This window comes from Sapajus apella, unplaced genomic scaffold (genome assembly GCF_009761245.1).
Source record: "Sapajus apella isolate SASKATOON/1434 unplaced genomic scaffold, GSC_monkey_1.0 scaffold23, whole genome shotgun sequence".
Classification (NCBI taxonomy): Eukaryota; Metazoa; Chordata; class Mammalia; order Primates; family Cebidae; genus Sapajus; species Sapajus apella.
The window spans coordinates 22,306,794-22,327,068 of NW_022436963.1; the positions used below are offsets into that span (position 1 = coordinate 22,306,794).

The window sequence follows — 20,275 nt, forward strand, 5'->3', positions numbered from 1 at the left end:
ACCTGCAAACATGCTTCCTTCTTGTTTTGCATTCAAGAGAAACAAAGTGAACTGATTCTGCTTTTTACCTTATAAATACAATGAATCAAAAAACATGGCTTCTGATACTACAAATAAGACAGAACCAATTCACCTACAGCTACCTTACAGGGAAAAAAATAGGAGAGATGTCCTCATCTTTCAAGAGAGAATTAATTTATTATAAATGTCCAAAGTGGGGGAAAATACACAATACCAACTTGTCGACTCAGTGGTTATTTTGGAGAAAGCATAAATTCTGTACACTTCAAGTTTCTCTTCATGGATTAGGAAAAAAACGTAAATGGACTACAAGCACTGTTTTTCAGGCAATATTTTTAAACTATAAAATTAAGACACAAAAATTCCAGGGAAATAGAAGTTAAAATAACGGTACAAGATGAATGAACAGAAAACAACTCTTTTGCATTATGGTGCATAAATAATTCTGGTAGACGCAACTAGATTGTGGTCTATGGAGATATCAAAGAATGTTGGGTGTCAGGACCTAGAATCCTAGAAATTTAGAATGAGAGGAATAGGCAATTTGCCAAAGGGTAAAGAGTTCATACTTCAACGTTATCTCCTGTAGGAAGGCCACATCCATTTCCTGGGTGATCCTTCAGTTGCATGTGCAAAGAATTCTGTACCTAAGAAAGATTTATATAGTTCCAAGGAGAGCTGGCACTTGGCCTTTTCAGCATCATCACCTAAAAGGGATTTCTGGGGGTTCTCTGTCTTGTCAGGTCATATCTGAAGAAAGAGCCTGTATTTAAAAAGCTAATTTGGAAGGGGCTAGGCTTAGCAAACTGAGATAACAGAAAAAGGATCTGATAGTATCAAAATAAAAGATGTGCCGCTATTTATCAATAATATCCCATCATCCAATTTCACATGCAATAAATCATAACAAGTTAGAGAAGGGAGGGGAAATACATTTCAGGAAAGCACTATTGATTACCAGTGGCTGGCACTCCTTGAGAGGAAGATTCATAGGCCACAGTGAGGCTTGCCGAGAAAAAGTACTGTGATCAATTAGCAATGTCTGCTGTGAGAACTGGCAGAGGAGAGAAGCAGCACTAATAACAGTTATTCTCCCCATCTGCTGGCTATCAGTCCATAGGACCCCTCAACTGATGCTCCATGTCATCTCCGTGATAGTAGACAAAAGCTACAGTAAATAAATAATGATGCCTTCTTTAAGACAGAAAGCTTATTCACATCCATAGATCTCAAACAGTGAAAACAGAGAACAGAAACTCCCCCCCCCAAAAAAAAAATGGGGTCAGGGTTAGATGCGGTGGCTCATGCCTCTAATCCCAACACTTTGGGAGGCTGAGGTGGGAGGATCCCTTGCACTCAGGAGTTTGAGACCAGTCTGGGCAACACAGTAAAACCCTGTGTCTACAAAAAATACAGAAAATTTAGCCAATTGCAGTGATGCACACTTGTAGTCTCAGCTACTCAGGACGATGAAGAGGGAAGGTCTCTGGAGTCCTGGCGATGGAGGTTAGAATGAGCTGAGATCGCACCACTGCATTCTAGCCTGGGCAACAGAACAACACTCTGTCTAATAAAAAAATTTTAAAAAGCAAGAAAAATAGGGACCAGGTGCAATGGTTCTCAATAATAATAATAATAATACAAAAATAAGCTGGGTGTGATGGCATGTATCTGTAGTCCCAGCTATTCTGGAGGCTGAGGTGGGAGGATCGTGTGAACCCAGGAGGTTGAGGCTGCAGTGAGCTACGATTGCACAACTGCACTCCAGCCTAGGCGACAAGTGAGACCCAATCCCCCAAGAAAGAAAATAAAAGAAAGAAAAGAAAGGAGAGAGAAAACGAAAGAAAGAGAAAGGGAAGAAAGGGAAAGAAGAGAGGGAAAGGAGGGAGGAGGAGAAGAGAGGGGAAAAGAAAGGACAGGAGGGGAAGGGAGATGGTTTCCAATTTGTATCAAGTAAGGTCTGCGGGACAACTCATAAAAAACTGAGGGGCCGGGCGCGGTGGCTCGCGCCTATAATCCCAGTACTTTGGGAGGCCAAGGCGGGTCGATCACAAGGTCAAGAGATCGAGACCATCCCGATCAACATGGTGAAACCCCGTCTCTACTAAAAATACAAAAATTAGCTGGGCATGGTGGCGCACACCTGTAGTCCCAGCTACTCGGGAGGCTGAGGCAGGAGAATTGCTTGAACCCAGGAGGCGGAGGTTGCGGTGAGCCGAGATCACACCATTGCACCCCAGCCTGGGTAATAAGAGTGAAACTCTGCCAAAAAAAAAAAAAAAAAGAAAAGAAAAAAAAACTGAGGAAGCGAGATCTGAATTTCTGTAAATCCACAGCTTGCTATGACTGAAAGGAAGCTTAAAGCAGGTGCTATAGTTTTAGTGTTGTTTTTCTTGTTTGTTTTGGGTTTTTTTTTTTGAGACAGAATTTCACTCTTGTCGCCCAGGCTGGAGTGCACTGGTGCAATCTTGGGTCACTGTAACCTCCACCTCTGGGTTGCAAGTGATTCTCCCATCTCAGCCTCCCGAGTAGCTGGGACTACAAGCGCCTGCCATCATGCCCGGCTAAATTTTTCTTTTTGGTATTTTTAGGAGATGCAGCATTTCACCATGTCGGCCAGGCTGGTCTTGAACTCCTGACCTCATGTGATCTGCCTGCCTCAGTCTCCCAAAGTGCTGGGATTACAGGTGTGAGCCAACACACCCAGCTGGTACTACGATTTTAGGCATTGTATTCTCTGATTCCTGGGGACGCCAAGAAGGGCAAAAGAGGATCAGGACTTGCGTATTTTTGGGAAAACAAGGAAGGCAACTAAGAAAACTTTTGTAAATGCGTAAAAGTGGAATCAAAAAGAGAACTTATGACCTTGGTAAAATCGACATTCCAAATCAAACATCATTACATGACAGAAATTCTGCCCTTTCTCCAAGAGTTTATGTTCTTAACGTTCTCTTGGAATTGCAGTTATTATCTGGGGTGTCAGAGCTGCTTCCAGTCTTGGCTTTTATACAACCCACAGTGACCTTTGGTGGTGCAAACCTACTTCCAGACTGTTTAGGAGTGATGTTTCTTACATGCCAATCTGGGGAGATGGAGGCAGAAGGATATACCTTCAATGACAAGTCATTAAAATCACTTTTCCATGTTTAATGTTATCAGTAAAAAAAAATAAGAAGAAAAAAAGTTTGAAGCATTAAATCAAACAACCAAAAAAATCTTTTTGGACAACCAGAATAATTGCCAAATGGCTGCCGGCGCAAACACCTCAAAACACAACAGAGTAAAAGGAGACTAACCATTCATTGTATTTCAACTCCAAATTAATCCAATCAGCAACTTATCCTCCAGCATGGGAGATCACCTGACAAAATGGACAAGCCGAGAGTACCAAGGACTGTCCTTACAGAACACGTCTTCTGCCTTCGCTCTTGCAAAAGAACTGACAATAGCATATGGGTGAGCGGGGAGGGGGATGCGGGGGGGCAAGGATGCTCTTCCAATCTTTGGAAGCACAAGTTGTGCTGCCTAGGGAAAATTTTATCACCCCAAGGACATCCCCAAGAACAGCTCTTTGATTTTGTTCAGAAAATGGGTTTGCTGTGGTGGAGGTGGAGGCTCTCTTCTCTGAGGTGTCTGCAAAGAAATGTTTAGTGCAGATGAATCTAAAGCATTTTCCTCCCCAGTTCTGCACAGGACAAAAGCTAACATTTACATTCTTCCCCTGTGAAGGTTCAAAGAGTGACATTAGGCCAACTGTGGATAAGATGATTGAAAATGGAAGCACTGTATGGAAAATATCAGGCAGTAATCATATCCAGGAGCCAGTGGCCCAGAGATAGAAACACCCTGAAAACCAATTGATACTAATGAATCTGCAGCTTCAGGGCAGAACAGGGCAAGGAGGAGGGGTGAAAATTTTAAGCACTTAACAAGTAAGTGGGCACATTTCACGCTGGGTACTGATCTTTGCCAGGACCCAGTCTTCCTATGGTCATCTCACATCTAATACCCTGTCCCTTGACTTCTGAAGGACCAAAAAGTAAAGTGAGATAATATCCCACTTGAATGTCTGCTTTTAATGGACGACGTGACAGCTATAATTTCCATGTGCTCATTCCAGTGAAGGCTTCCATTTATTCTGATGGGGGAAAAAAAAATCTTAGTAAAGAGACTGTAGATCAAAGGCCCCTTAGATTTTAAGGACTGGCATGGATGTTTAGGGCAAAACTTTTTGGTGTATAACTCATTTTTTTGTAGGGGTTGGGGTTATTGAAAATTTACAATGAAAATTATGCCTTCCCTAAATCATCTATACAGTAAATAGAATGCGGGAAACATGTGAATCTTTAATAAACACTGATTATGAAACCTCTAGATAAAAATCAAGCTCTTTTTGTAAGGCAAACAACATTGCTCTGATTTGGCAACCACTGAATCTTCACATCTCAGGTTGAAGCTGTGACATTTCTCACCTGCCTTAAGTAGTCAACAAGCTTCCTGAAGGCAGGGAACCCACCACACCTAAAAAGGCAGGTATATAATCAATATTTATTAAGTGACGTACATTCATATAATGTTTCTCTCTTTAAGAAACTATACTTACATAATACTGTAAGGTAAATTCTGTATTAGGTAAAGAATATATATTAGGAGAGTATCAAAGAGACAAATCCATCTATTTACCTAACACAAATGCCCAGCAGGAGCCTATGGCTCCAGGACCCCATGTAACAATTCTTGCAGATCATCAAAGCCCAAGATATGAGAATCACCTAAGACCATTCAAGGAATCCCATGTTCTCCTCTCTGCTGACCTATGCTCATGGAATCATTACAGCAGATGAGCCAATATTTACTGGCATCAAGGTCGCAAGCTGGCTATAGACTAGAAACATTTTGCAAATCCAAGTTCTCTAAAATAGTGGGGTAGGTGCTACATTTTCAATCTGATTAGGAAGGGCAGGATGTTGAAACAAAGGAAGGGATTGCCTCCTTAGTATCTCCCATGTGGAAGTATTTGCTGTCTGTGGCTTCATCCCCACAGATTTCCTGAGCCTCTGCTATGAGCCAAGCTCCCTGCAGCACGCCTTCATTGCAGCTCTCTGTTGACTTTTGGGATAAATCTTTGAGCTCTCGCCCTCCAGCCCCCATCATCTACCACTCATCCTGTCTAGAGAGACAGCATGTAGATTCCAGAGCTTCACTGTCCCACAGACATATAATGAGAGCCACGGAGGCAAGCCACATGCGTAACTTTAAAATTTCTAGTAGCCACATTTAAACAAGCAAAAAGGGCTGGGTGTGTTGGTTCATGCCTATAATCCCAACACTTTGGGAGGCCAAGGCAGGGCGACCGCTTGAGCCCAGAAGTTGGAGATCAGCCTGGGCAACATTGGGAGATGCTGTCTCTACAAAAGACAGTAAAAATCATTAGCTGGGTGTGGCGGTGCTCTCCATAGTCCCAGGTACTCAGGAGGCTGAGGTGGGAGGATGGCTTGAGCCCAGGTGGTTGAGGCTGCAGTGAGCCATAATCCTGCCACTGCACTCCAGCCTGGGTGACACAGTGAGATCCAGAAAGAGAGAGAGGGAGAAAGACAGAGAGAGGGAGGGAGGGAAGGAAGGGAAAGAAAGAAAGAAAAGAAAAGAAAGAAGAAAGAAAGAAAGAAAGAAAGAGACAAAGAAAGAGGAGAAAATAAAAATTTTTTAAAAGTAGTGGTTTTAGAAATACTTTGGGGCCAGGCACCGTGGCTCATGCCTGTAATCCCAGCACTTTGGGAGGCTGAGATGGGTGAATCATGACAAGGTCAGGAGTTTGAGACCAGCCTGATCAGCAAGGTGAAAACTTGCCTCCACTAAAAATCCAAAAATTAGCTGGGCATGGTGGCAAGCGCCTGTAGTCCCAGCTACTTGGGAGGCTGAGGCAGGAAAATCGCTTGAACCCGGGAGGCAGAGGTTGCAGTAAGGCAAGATCGTAGGACTTCACTCCAGCCTGGGCAACAGAGCAAGGCTCCGCCTCAAAAAAAAATGTGGATTTGACTTAATATATCCAAAATATTTTAATTTCAACATGCAATTAATATAAAAGATGAATGAGATACTTAACATTCTTTCTTCTCTTTTTTTCCACTAAGTCTTCGAATGCCAGCATATATTTTACACATATGGCATATCTCGACTGGGGATAGCCATACTTCCAGGGCTCAAGGGCCACATCTGGCTGGCAGCTACCATAGTGGACAGGGCAGGACTAAGAGCATTTCAAGATCCTGGCCTGAAGAGTTCCCGTATGGTAAGGGAAAGTGATGCTTTACATACTGTCATCACTTCCCATGCCTGAATTGGTATTGCTGAGATACGGCACCAAGGAACGGTGCTAGGAAAGGAGTATCAGGAAGCACAGAGTTTCCTTGAAATCTTCCTACTGCTTTCTCTACATGTGGCCTGCAATATGTATAAATAAAAGTGCAAGCAATGAATCCATACGTGTACATGGGGATACGTGTAAACACATATGGATATCTATAAGTTCCACAGCTGATATTCATTCTGTCACCTGTCAAGATAACAGTAAGGAAGGCTTCAGTCAAAGGGAAGGAGACAGCACAGCATTCTCCTCCCCCAAGAAAAAGGATAATTTAACAACAGTCTCATTTGTGTGTCTGGAGGGGGAAGGGGAGAAGGAAGGGAAGGTGGCTTCCTGCCAGGAATTTACATTATACTAAAAGACTGAGAAATTAGGAGATTCTCAGTTACTTAAGGCGCACATTTGGTCTAACTCTCCAAAATATAAGATAACTATGAAAGGATTTACATCCCACAAGCACTCAGCCTATATGAAATTAATAAATCAGTCAAACAGTAAGTTAACTAATTTAGGACACGAAACACTCTCAGGCTACACGCAGATTAGCGGGGACCAGGCAGTGGTGATTCAGTGAGCAAGGGCTCTGCAGGCAGGCGAGCAGGGCTTCAAAGTCCAGCTTGGTCACTTTCTACCTGCATAAGCAAGTTATTCAATTGGAGTGAACGTCTGTTTCCTCAATAGTAAGGAGGGACAAATAACAGTTACCTTGCCAGGCCTCCATGAAAATACAGCATGCATGTATAGTGCTTAGGCTGCTACCTGGAACACTACCGCCTTTCAATAAATGAGTGTACAGAATACATGCATGCCTCTAAAGGAGTGAGAGAGAGAGAGAGAGAGAGAGAGAGAGAGAGAGAGAGAGAGAGAGTGTGTGTGTGTGTGTGTGTGTGTGTGTGTGTGTGTGTGTTTACAAGGAAAGGCAAAACTCAGGTGCACTGGCAAGGAATGAAGATTCTGGGGTTTTCCTGAAGGAATACTTGTCTTGGTTCCAGCCCTAACAGCTATACGACCTGGGATAATGTCTGCCTCACAGCTGCCACATGGAAAGGGTTAGAATAACAGCACCTATCTTGAAAAGCTATTGGTAAGATTCTATGGCATTAAGTATGGCAAGTGTTTAGAAGAGTTCTAGACCATAGCTGTAGCTCAGTAACTAGTAGTGACAATGATCATTACAGGCATTCAGAAATAATAGGGGCTGAGGTGGCTTCCTGTCTGGGATTGCTTCTGTCCACCTGCAAGCACTTCTAAGTGGCTACCCACACAAGAGAGGGACCAGGGAAGAACAGATTGAAGAGGTTTACAATCTAAACATCATCCTTAATATTTAATGGCTTCACACTTTAGAGAGCATTTTCTTCTCTGTTTTCTCAGTTGATTTCTTTCTTGTTTCCTCAAAAGTCTTCAGGAAGACGCAAGTCCATTTCAATCAGGAAATACTCCTTCAATACCTACTTATGTGCAAGGCATTAGTCTAAGTGCTGGGAATTCAGATAAACATTCCCTGTCTTCAGAGAGCTTACGCTCTAGGGGTACTTCATCCATTTGTTTACCCACCTTCCTAGAAGTAGGAAATTTCACAAGGGAATATGCGGTTGCATAGGAGCGTGGTCTGAACTGAGAAAATCCAATCTATGTGATGTCATAAAAATTAAAAATGTCCACACTATTATATAAAATCATTTCTCCTCTCCCTTGTCTCCCTCAATTATATTGAAAAGCGAAAAGCTGGCCAGGCACAGTGGCTCACACCTGAAATCCCAGCACTTTGGGAGGCTAAGGTGGGCGGATCACAAGGTCACGAGCTCGAGAGCAGCCTGATCAACATGGTAAAACCCTGTCTCTACTAAAAATACAAAAATTAGCTGGGCATGGTGGCAGGCGCCTGTAGTCCCAGCTACTCAGGAGGCTGAAGCAGGAGAATCGCTTGAACCTGGAAGGTGGAGGTTGCAGTGAGCTGAGATCATGCCACTGCACTCCAGCCTGGGCGACAGAGCAAGTCTCCATCTCAAAAAAAAAAAAAAAGAAAAGAAAAAAGTTCCACCTTTCAAAAAATAATAATATTGGATATGGAATTACAGCCATACACAAGTATATCTACAAGGTTTTTTACACACACTTTTGAAGCCTATGGTACTTTTGAAAGTACGTAAAAGCTGAAAAAAAAATAATGCTTTTTAAGGGTTACACTTACATTGCTTTAAAACAGCCTGACATTGTGTCAAATGTGACAGCCTTTGCTGAACTCAAACACAATTGGGAGACATTCACCTCCACTGAGATTTCCAAAGTTGGACAAAATTCCGTATTCCGGTTGTTACTGCTACCAGGCTGAGTGAGCCCCATGTACAATTTGCCATGGCAATACCAGGAAATTTCTCCCCGTCAAAATATTAGAAAAGGCAGCCTCCTATCAGAGAACTGCTGGGGGCAGAGTTGACAATCAACTAGGAAGAATTTTGGGTCAAGAGGTGGAGAACTGGGGACTTTGAAAGGAAGGGCAAGACTTTCACAGTCCCAAGAAATGGGAATGGACACAGCCGATTACTTTTTTTTTTTTTTTTTAATACTTTTTTCCATTTGCTGAGGAAGTAGCCTGCAGGAGAGTCAAACAGCTTGAACTATTTTTAGGCCTATGACCCTTTTAAAAACACAGTGCTAAATTCAATCCTCAGTTACACCCACTCAACTCCCACTGGCATCAGCAAGAGCCATGGGGAGATCCGTTCACGATGTAGAAGAGTTTAGTTATGCTCTTGGCATTCTCTGGTTTGAATGGAAGTGCAGTGTACTGGCCAAAGGCCATGGCTGGTCTCCTGGCTCAAACAGGGTAGCAGTGATGGGCCTACAAGTGGAAGAGCATCTATGTGCAAAGTGCTTCCGTTCTCACACAACTGGATGAAATGGGTGGATTTTGGATAATCAGGCAGAATGGGGGAATAAAAGAAGTTTCTTTTGAAAATACATTCGGTCGTATCTCAGAAATGTTTAAAATTATAATCTCATCTATGAAGGCCCAGATTTGAAGAATCTTAACAGTCAAGCTAAATTAAACTTTTACCTCTGCTGGGCGCAGTGGCTCATGCCTGTAATCCCAGCACTTTGGGAGCCAAGGTGGGCGGATCACAAGGTCAGGAGTTCGAGACCAGTCTGGACAACACAGGGAAACTCCCATCTCTACTAAAAATACAAAAAATTAGCTGGGCATGGTAGCAGGCACCTGTAAACCCCATTCGGGAGGCTGAGGCAGGAGAACTGCTTGAACCAGGGAGGCAGGGGTTGCAGTGCGCCAAGATCGTGCCATTTCACTTCAGCCCGGGCCACCCTGGAAGACTCCGTTTTAAAAAAAAAAAACAAAACAAAAAAAACTTTTACCTCCAATTACCATAAGGGAGCACAGCACAGGAAATTCACTGCTGCTGAATGCAACACAATTTGTGACCATAAACTACAGAACCATGGGTGAAAAGCCATCATTTCTAAATAACGGGTCCCAAGTCCGACTTGGGGGAGAGTGGAGAGCATTTGGCATCTCAAATTACTTTAACAGGGGGCCCTGTCATATCCCATGGAAAGGACGCTCCGGTCTCCCCTCCACCCTCTAATCCTTCTTTCTTAAAGGAACACTCAGCAAGATAATGAATCCTTTAAATGTTACATCTTCTGTCGTGCATTATTGTGGTGCCGAAACTCTTCACATCAAACAGTCATCAGGACTATTACAAAGTGGGCTTATAAGAGAGGGGCTGAAAAGGAGCTGTGTGAAAAGAAGTGGAAAATTAAAGCTGAAGCAGTCGAAGAAAGGGCTTAATTTACTGGCATGTACAGTATGCAAATGAGATTACTCTCAGCTTAACTGCATCATTTATGTCCATAATAACGGCATCATCATTACAGGGCTCAAATTAAATTACACCATAATTAGCATATCAAAGTGATTGGTTAAAGTTTAAAACAAATACCCAATTTTGTTAATGAACAGCTGTAATTGTCATGTACACTTCAGTGAAAACTCTCTAAACAAATATATGTTTTAGGAGAGAGGAAGATTTTTTTTTTTTAAGCAGACAGGTCTGTAGCAGAGGTAAATTGCCTAAAAAAAAGAATGACACGGACTATTCTATTAATGTTAATATATGCTGATCATTTTCAGGTAATAAAACATTCTATCAAAACAAGGCTTCGCTTATATTTAGACACCGTCCCTGCTCCTGAAAGTGACAAACCACCAGAAACCTACTTCTACTTGCAGCAGTGATAACAATGCAGGGGTGACCTGTCTCAAACAAGCAGAGGACATGTTCAATAACATGCTATTACTAACCCCCCATACTTATTTAAAAGACATTCGTGTTCAAATTGTGCTGAGTCAAAGCTGATTTTTTCCCCATGCCAGCCCAAAGGGGGAAGAGTGACGGTCAGAAAACTTGCTGCATCTATGGGGTAGACCAGAACGCTCCTAAGCTGATGCTCTGATAACAGACAGCCTCCAACTCAATTTCTCCTCATCGAATCATAGCTACACAGCAGTCTGAAACACACAACTGCACTAGGGAAGTTTGCCCTTCCGTCATTAAAATACATCAGGAGGTGCAACTAGCTGTTTTGTCAATTTTGGCTGGAATCAGCATGTACACAAATTTCCTACATGTAAAACCAGACACTAATAATAAGCTTGTTTCCAAATCTTTTTGTTATAACCATTTAACGTCAGAAGAGTTTCTATACAAAAAGATTTGTCAATAATCTGGAGGCTCACATGCGAAAAAGCTTTCTGCCTAAGATTCTCCCATTTCTTAACAACGTACCCCATATGTCCTCTGAGACAACTGTGAGGGTACATCGCTGTGATACACAGCATGGCAAGCCAAAATATATTTTGCCCAAAAAGGAAAAAAAAAAAAAAAGCACTTTCAAATATACTTAACAAGCAAAGTGAATGTCTTATTAAAATCGTATTATCTAAACAGTGTTCAAAAATTTAAAGAAAGTAGCTTTTCATTTTATTCATCGAGGAATCCATTAAAGCTTAGGCTCTGAAGTAGTATGTAAATTATGTGCCTTTCAAGGTAGAGCTAGGGCAAATTCACTCCATCAACTAATGATGAACCTCATTATGTGCAGGGAGGATTCATAATGAGGAAAGAGCCACCCGCCATTCCATGTTCTAACATAAATCCCTGTAAAATTTGAATATCTCCCCGTCTAATTAAAGGCTACTAATTCCAATCACCCCCTCCATGGCCCCAAAGTAAAAATAAACCTCTCTGAAAGCACAGACTACAGTTATATTTCTAAAGCAGTACTCAACCCTGTTTGGACTCAGAACCTTCCACTCAGATGTGTTTTACGACAAGCATAATTAGCAGTTTTCTAAGATATAAACTTTGGGGCTGCTCAAGCTCGTTTTGGTTAAATGCATTGAATTTCTATTTTTCAAAGAGCTTCACCTTGACAGGGCTACAGTGCATGCACAGAGATGATCTGCGGCCAAGAAACCAACAGGAATGTGGGAGCACAGTAATAACGTAAAATAAAATTCTTAGCACTCCAGTTCCGTGCTGAAGCTGAGATGTTCAGAAAAAGCCAAGCACTGTGGCATGAACCTGAGATTGCATTTGGACAGGGATGTATTCAAATCTGCTTGGGAATGACATACTTGATTCTGGAACAAACTGCTCACTTTTAATGTGGTTTGAACTAATGAACAAGTATGTCCCAGCATCTATAAGCCAAAGAACTATTCCCTCTTCTAATCACCAACTTTGATTTTTTTTTAACTGAAAACTGTAGAAAGCAAATACATCGTTGCCAAACATATTTATTATGATTAATAGCCTGTAATATCCCTCACCAAGGCTTAATTTGCTCTTGTTTTCAATTATGAAGCTGCACCACTCTATTCCAGCCGCCTTTTCAGGTGGAGATGAATTTCTTGTGGTCTTTACTCTTTCCATTGTATTGCCACCCAGCAAGGCACAATTAGTTAAAAACAGAAAACCTCCACCTTGGCTCCAGCAGAGCACCAGATTACACAAAATTAGAGAAGAAACTAATTGAGAAATAAGTGAAGGTGTCCAAGGAATAAAAGCAATTAAACCAAAGGGAAAAAGAAAAAGTATATATGCCAGTCACCCAAACACACCTTCACATTAAAATTTAAAAGAAAAGAAAAGAAGTCCTAAATCTGTTATTTAATTTTGATAAACTCAATACAGACCCTAATCAGGGAATCTTAGCTGCTGCCATAAATTCAAGCATCCCCAATTGTCTGAAAGCCCAATATGGTAATAAAATGGACACATCAGTGTTACACCAGTATGGATTATCCAAACCTAACGAGTCCATTCTACTAAAGATGCTGCCGCTACTTTAAGTTGCATAAAAATAAACTCCACCACATAAAAGCTGCCACAGTGCGTGCGCTCTCATCCCTCAGCTCCAAGCATGATCTCTCCCCCCTCTTTTAGGTCAGCCACTCATGCATTAGGAAGACATCCCTCCCAAAATAACTTGGCCCTCCCCCCGAAGCACAGAGTTGAGCAACCTACCTTTGTTCTGGAGTTGCAGATAATAACAGGCAAGCCTCAAGACCATGAGGATTTGGAAAAGATCAGGAGAGTTGAAAAAAGGAAAAAAAAAAAAAAAAAAAAAAGAAGAAGAAGAAACATAAAAAGAAATACGCCCAAGTGGAGAAGAATTGGAAGAAACAACAGGAAAAGGCTTCTAATGAAACTGTTGTGGCTGCCACAGATCGGGGGTGTTTCAGCAGTGTTTACACCACACCAGTGAGTACACACCTCTGCCACATCTCATCCACAACTGGTGGCATTTTTTTTTTCTGAATCCATGCATGACAATTAAAAGCACTGCACCTCTCTGTTTGGGAGGGGGACCACAAAAGACCTCGGCAATATTTCTTTACAATGTCTATATCACTGATGAGCATTAGTTTGAGTGACAAAGGTCCCAGGCTAAATCAACATTCTTACCTTAATGTTCCTAGTAAAAGGCTCCAGGAAACATAACTCATGAGATATGTATGCAAAGATATGTCTCAAGGAATTAATCCAGAGCCCTCAGATGAAGTGAGGGGGGAAAAAAAAGGGAAAAAAGAAAAAAAGAAAAGGCAATGGCTCACATTTCCAAACAAACGCAGCTCAGCCTGGGGAAGCGATGGCATAAAAACAGGTTTGCATATACAGAGCTCAGTGGCAGAAGCGAGAGTTCTGTAGGATTTATTTGACACTTATTTTCCGGGAAGCCTTTTGTGGAGTTGTACCGTTTGTTTCTTATTGTCTGAGAAGCAGTTAGGAGCTTTCTCCCGGAGGGGGCCTCTCAACCCCTGGCTTGGCCGCCTCTGACGGGGAGGTAACCATATTAGGATGTGTATGGTAAAGTAAACAATAACATAGTTGCAATGAAATGGAATTTTTTTCCCCAGCTAATGGTGTTGGGGTCAGTCCTGTCTTTTTAGCCATTCCCACTAATTTTGTTTCCTAGTTCAAACAGGCTCTCCTCCACCTACTTAAAAAAAAAAAAAAAAAAAAAAAAAAAAAAAAACAGAAAAAAACTGTTAGCTGTTTCCAAATATCTGACTGTAAATTTGCTGAGAATGTTTGCAATGTAACAAAAAGCTTTTAACATCCAAATAAAGATCGCTGCAGTTTAATCATTAAAGGGGATGTGAATTTTCAATCCCTCGCAGAGATACAAGCCTTCTCTTCCCACCCACCCCCTCCCCATCTTTCCCTGAAGGTTAAAATTACTTGGTCATTTAGAAGTACCTTCTAAATAAATCAGATTTTTAAAGAACGAGACCGTTACCTTCATAAAAATTCCTCATTCACATACTGTGTCATTGAGTGAAGAGTCTTAACCATTCATGCGCCTGAAAATTTATTACCTGAAATTTCTAGGATGGTTACTTTTACATGATAAAGCTCTTTCCCACCTCCTCCAACCACCACCACCCCCCAAAGGAAAAAAAAAAAAAAGCATAAAATACTATTGTCAAATGATCCTTTAGAAATTAGTTAATAAAATAAAAAATAGTATCAAGAATGAGTTCCCAAGATGTTACATTTTTAAGAAAAGTTCTGCAGGTCCAATGACAATAAAAAGTAAGGCTGCTTTCTCACCATGATCACTTAGTATGAACACCCCCCACCACCACCACCAAGCAGTGAGTGAAACATCCCACTCAAAGGTCAGGGCTGGCTGATAAGGAGGGTAACAATGTTGACGGGGACCAGAGAGAAGTGATCTGGAGGCAGCTGAGCAGCGGCCGGCCAGCCAGCCCTGGCCCCGACACTGAGCAGGCTTCCATGTCTTTATTCCTTAGGTAAGAGCCGTGGCTGCTCTGTAGCGGGCAGCCGTTGGTGTGCAAGGATGGGAGGACAGGGACAGTGATGCTTGTCGGAGAGGACCTCAGAAACCATCTCTGTACCAGGCACCGAGGCAAAACATGTGCCATGAGCAACAGGGCACAGGCAGGGGGATAAATGATACATGTGATTAAGAAAGAAGCCAGGCTGATCTAGCAAATAAAATGCATGTGGCCCTGATGAAACTTCCAAAGCTCAGAAAGAGTTCCTCCCTAGCCTGGAACCTCTGGGCTGGCCTCTAAACTGCCTTGGTTCTTATCAGATCCATATCATACAGAAACCTAAAACCTCTGCAACTCATGTTTTATTAAAACATGTTTAGCATTCTTTTTAAAGATAGGTTTTAACCCCAAATACCCATGAAATTAAATCTCCTATACCACTTATCTGCACTGCTGGGCAAAAACTAAAGTTGAGCTAAACAGAGAGATAGCAAAATCAATAAATCACGCGAAACAAGTAGCAGTTCAAAAGTTCAAAGATATGATGACCAGTTCAGCGCATCTTAGTACTCACCCAATAATAACTCGTCTCCGTCACTCCTCATACTATAGACAATTTCATGGCATCATTTTCATTAGCCTGTCTCAGGGAAAATTGCTAGCTATTTATGTATACGCTAAAATAAATTAGCCATTTCATCGAGCAATGTGATTCTTATAAAATACATTAACACAATACTCGATTTTCCAGTTGGAGTAAATAAATAAATCAATACATTCAATACAGGGTGATTCTTTTACTGTGGTGCTGCAGCTCTCAGCATAAGTGTTTTTATTGGGTTTATTTGTTTCAATAAAAATTGAAATGGGCCAGTGATCTCAGTGCTAGCATCTTTAAAAAAAAAAATCCATCCAATATTGGGGAAAGTATTGTGCAGAACAGTCCAACTTATAATATTCAAAAATCATGTTCATTATGTATGACTCCACAACCTGGTTCTGTTGGAAAATTTCACAAAGGGAAAGGGGGAATTCTGCCAGGTGTTTGACTCTGGTGGTTTCTGCGCTGCAGACCCCAGTCTGGGGGTGATGCTTCTGAGAGACAGCAGCGTTTGGCTGAGCTGCGACCTTCTGCCTGGAACGCGCCTCTTCCCTGGGCAGGGAGAAACGACAATAGGACAAGTGCCAGATGGCCTCCTCTGTCACACCTTATGGAATGCCATTGATTGTGGCTCAGAGAAGGCCATTTACTCCAACCTCTGGGGGAAAGACTGGGGTATCATGACTGCAGGGAAGAAGAGAGAGAGGTGTGCTGCTGCTGTAAATAAAATCAGGCCGAGGACCTGCAAATGACTCTGGTGGCAAAATCAAGACACCACCAGGCAGATTTTCTCCAAGTCACCAGCATAATGAAAAGGGAAATACAGTAGTGGATATCTGTTGTTTTTGTCTGCCTGATACCCATGCTCCCCTTTCTCTGATGATACTAGCCTGATTTTTCTTTGGGGGAAACGTCAATTCCCTATTCTCATTCCTAATGGTTCACAGGAGGCTGATGCATCTCTCAGCTCCAGAGGGTGGAGCCATAAACCAAGTCTGACCAATCGGTGAGTTCTGCTCTGCCGGCCACATTGATTGGCTGATAGATGGACATGTCCCAAGAATGATACTCACCTACTAGCATTCTGTAGGAACTACTGGGAGAGAGAAAGCCTGTCCTTCTGCTGGCTTGCTAAACTTTTAAAAGCAAGAATTGGGCTTGCCTCCACAAAAAGCAAGCTGGCTGAACAGAGGCCAGGACACAGCGGCAAGGAGGTAAGCACAATAGCAAGACACATTCCTAACAATGCTCACAGAGAACAGGCCTCCTCTTGGACTTGTCAATTACACAAGCCAATTAAATTCCCTTATTTGCTTAGCCAGCTGGAGTTGGCTTTGGGTCATTTGCAACCATAAGGTGCCACACAGTAGCCCAAAATAGATAGTGTTCTATATGTAGCTCTCCAACTCTACAATATATGTTAGCCTTTATGGGAAAGCAAACCAATTACGCACACACAAATCAATAAACTTCCATAACTCATATTCAAAATCTGTAGGATCTCGTGTTCCCTATATAATTAACCTGTTCATCAGCCATGCTCTCTTCCTAATAGTGGAGTTGGAAAAAGAAGTCAGCACCCACAGTCAGAAAGAACTCAAGATGATCTCAAAGCAAACTAAGCTCGAGGTCTAAAACAAAGTCAGCATGGAGTCAGATAAAGACTTAGGAAGCTCTCCTCTCTGGGGTCCTCATGGTTATAGTTCAGTCAGGGATGGACCAACCTATGAGTTTGGGGGAACAGCCAGCGGGTTTGCACAACAGGCCTCAGGCCTGCTGATCACAAAAAAGCCAGTGGCAAGGTTAAGAAGGAGAAAGAGCTGCTTGGGTCATTGGAAAGAGGCCAACACAAACCTCCCAGCCCCAACACTTTCTGAATCCTTTGTGCAGTTTCTACAGATGCTGGAAACTCAGGAGAAACCAAAGTGAACAACCTAACTTAGCATTGGAGGGAAGAAAATTAACTGAATGGAGTTTAGAGGCAAGTGGATGCCAGAGGCCACAGGCAAGCTAGAAACAATATAGTAACATTGAAGCTGGGATGGAGTGGGAAGGGTCCTGCCGCCTGCCTGGCATTCAGCCCTGGCTCCAGCCCAGCCAGCCCAGCAAACCGGGGCCTTGACTTCCTCTTCCTGGGCGGGAATGGACCCCAGATCAATTCAGTCAGTCTTTCTTGGGACTAGTTACCATAGTAACATAAATAATAACAAAAACAATAATAATAGAAGCTACCAATTTATTCTTAAATATGCCAGCAGTTACACTCGTCACTTTACATGCATTTCCTCACCTAATCTTTACAATGGCCTTGTAAGATGCAGGCTGTTATTATTTCCATTTTGAAAACGAGGAGATTGAGGCTCAGAGAAATTAAATAATCTGCTCTTGTTCACACAACAGCTAGGCAGGAGAGTCCAGATCTGAACCCAGCTGTCTGGCTGGGACACCTGATCCTTGGACATCACAGCCAGCCAACTGCTGCCAAGCAGGCATGTTAGCACCAGTCCTTGCTGCTCACACAAGTGCCCTGAATAACGAAGCTGGCCTGGAGGACAAGCCAATCCACTCCACCCCAAGACATCATGACTTAGATAGCTGGCTCCACTCAGTTGGAAGGGAGAGAGAGAGTGAGGAGGGAAGAAGACAGAGGAATAAGGGGAAACAACACCACAGCTGCCTTATTTCTCCAGCCTCAGCGGCATCAGCGCCAACCAGACTCCCCAGGCAGCCCAGTGGATCCTCCCTTGCCTCTCACTGGGGCCCATGGGACTTGGGACAAATCTTTTCTGAACCTAATCACAGGTTTAACCCTACCTAGCACCAATATTATATCCCAAACACATGCTGCCCAACATCTGTATAATGAAAACTACTTTAAAACTTGAACTGAGGAGCTGGGGGCCACAAACACCCACCCCACCAGAGGGCAGGATTTTTCAACCTCAGTACTAGGAACACTTTGAGCTAGAAAATTAATTATTCATTGTACATAGCAGGATGCTGAATAGCATTCCTAGATGCTCGTAGCACACCCCCCCACCCCACTGTGACCTCCAAAAACGTCTCCAGACGTTGCCAAATGTACCCTGCTGGAGAAAGTCATTCTTGGTTGAGAACCACTCATCTAGAGCACCACTGCCTAATAGGGCTTTCTGTGACAACAAAAATGTTCTATGTCTACAACGTCCAGTAGAGTAGCCAATAGCCACATGAGGCTCCCAAGCACTTGAAATATGGCCAGTGTCACTGGGGAACTGAATTTTTAATTTTATATAAGTTTAATCAATTTAAATAGCCACACATGCCTAGTGGCTGCCATATCTTGGACTGTGCAGTTTTAGAGGGGTCACAGAATTTCCATATTCATGAGAATCAGATCTTCAGCAGATGGATACTCGGTTTCCAGTTCAAAATTCTTCATATTCATTAAAAATTGTATTTTCTTCTCTATGGAAATTAATAAACTCTAAAATTGACAGTGTTTTTTGGTAATGACTTTTTCAAAATTCCATTCTTAGAATCTTTTCATCAAATTTTGGTAAAAATTATTTTTTATAAACACAGTTTTGATTAGAATTGTAGATTTATATGATTGAGTAACCTGAGTGAAAGATTAATGCCTGTAGATTAGAAACAAGTGCACTCTTAAAGAAGCTAGTTGCAAAATAATTTTTTTCACTGTTAGAAAAATGTACGTGCTACCCTCTTCGGGACACAGTGAATGTAAACTGTGTCTTCTGAAACATCAGCTATCCTGCAGAAAGTGCTCTGCTCCAGCAACTCAAATAACTCATACTACTTGGAAACAAGAGTGACACTGTGAAAGGTTTCTTAAGCAGTCACGTGCCTCTACCCTGTCCCTCCCCTGAAAACCCAAAATGCACACAATTCAGGTGAAGCTTTCCACTGCAGCTCAAGGTGTGATGAATTTTTCAGCTTAGCGAGAAAGATTAGTATTGATGTAACAAAGTGACTGTAAAACCAGCCGAACAACGTTATAAATACATCATAGCTGTCAGGATGTTTCTTTCGCAATGGGCAAATACAGAACCAAAGACCATTTGGAAGCGGGGGTGGTGGTCATACACAACACCATGTGTGGGGTGGGAAACATCCAGAACTATGGCGCTGAGCAGGAAGCTGAGCCATCTACAAAATATTTCCTGAGTGATATATAGAGAGCTTAAGATGGGATAAAGCCCGATGATGAACAAAGTCAACAAAGTGCGTTGGTGTTACCCACGCTGTCTTGATACCAAGAAATTTCAGCTTTAGCAATGATATGAGAATCCAAAAATGCACTGTCATTCCGAGTAATTGTGAACCTAATAATATTTATATCTGTCTCCTTTGTAGGCTCAATGTAGAATTTAGGTTAACCTCCACTGGTCAAGTATGAAGTGTTATCCATATGGCACACACTACCGGATGGCAACGCAACAGCCAATCCCAACTCATTCTTTCTCTGCTCCCTCCCTCTTCTCCCACCTCCTACTCCCCAAGCTGAAAAGATGCGATGCTCCCCCTTCCCAGCTTTCCCTGCAGTTAGGGATGGTGATCTAATTTAGTTCTGGCCAAAAGATATAAGGGGAAGATGACTGAAAAGATATTTTCCAAAAAAGTCATTTCTTTTTCTTGATAAGAGGGACACCAAGAGATCTATCACGGCCCTGTCCTTTTCCTTACTTTGTACCTTTAAATGCAACCATACAGGAAGGTGATGCCTGGTGCTTCGGCAACCATCTTGTGGCCAAGAGGAAAAAGTTGAAGGAATCATAGACCTGCCCCAACCCCACACTCAGACATGACTGAGGTGCCAATCCAATCTTGCCACTGTCTATCTTCAGACTTCTAGACAAGTAAATAATCAATTTCCTCACGTTTTCAGCCACTGTTGAGTAGTGAGGTGTTCTATGAACACATGCTAATTGATGCATCACAAATTCCAGGAAGGACAAAA

General features: G+C 42.3%; 1 protein-coding gene across 13 annotated transcripts in view; it reads right to left on the bottom strand.

The window, feature by feature from the left end:
- Positions 1 to 20,275, bottom strand: part of FOXP1 (forkhead box P1) — a 632,958-nt gene that overhangs the window by 275,469 nt on the left and 337,214 nt on the right. The window contains exon 1 of one of the 13 annotated variants that reach the window (XM_032289662.1): positions 13,378 to 14,107. The exons of 11 other annotated variants lie outside the window; for them this stretch is intronic. The gene's annotated coding sequence lies outside the window, so the exon portion shown is untranslated. Of the gene's footprint in view, positions 1 to 13,377; positions 14,108 to 20,275 lie in introns of those variants that run through there. One more of the 13 variants, XM_032289650.1, reaches the window with a different exon arrangement.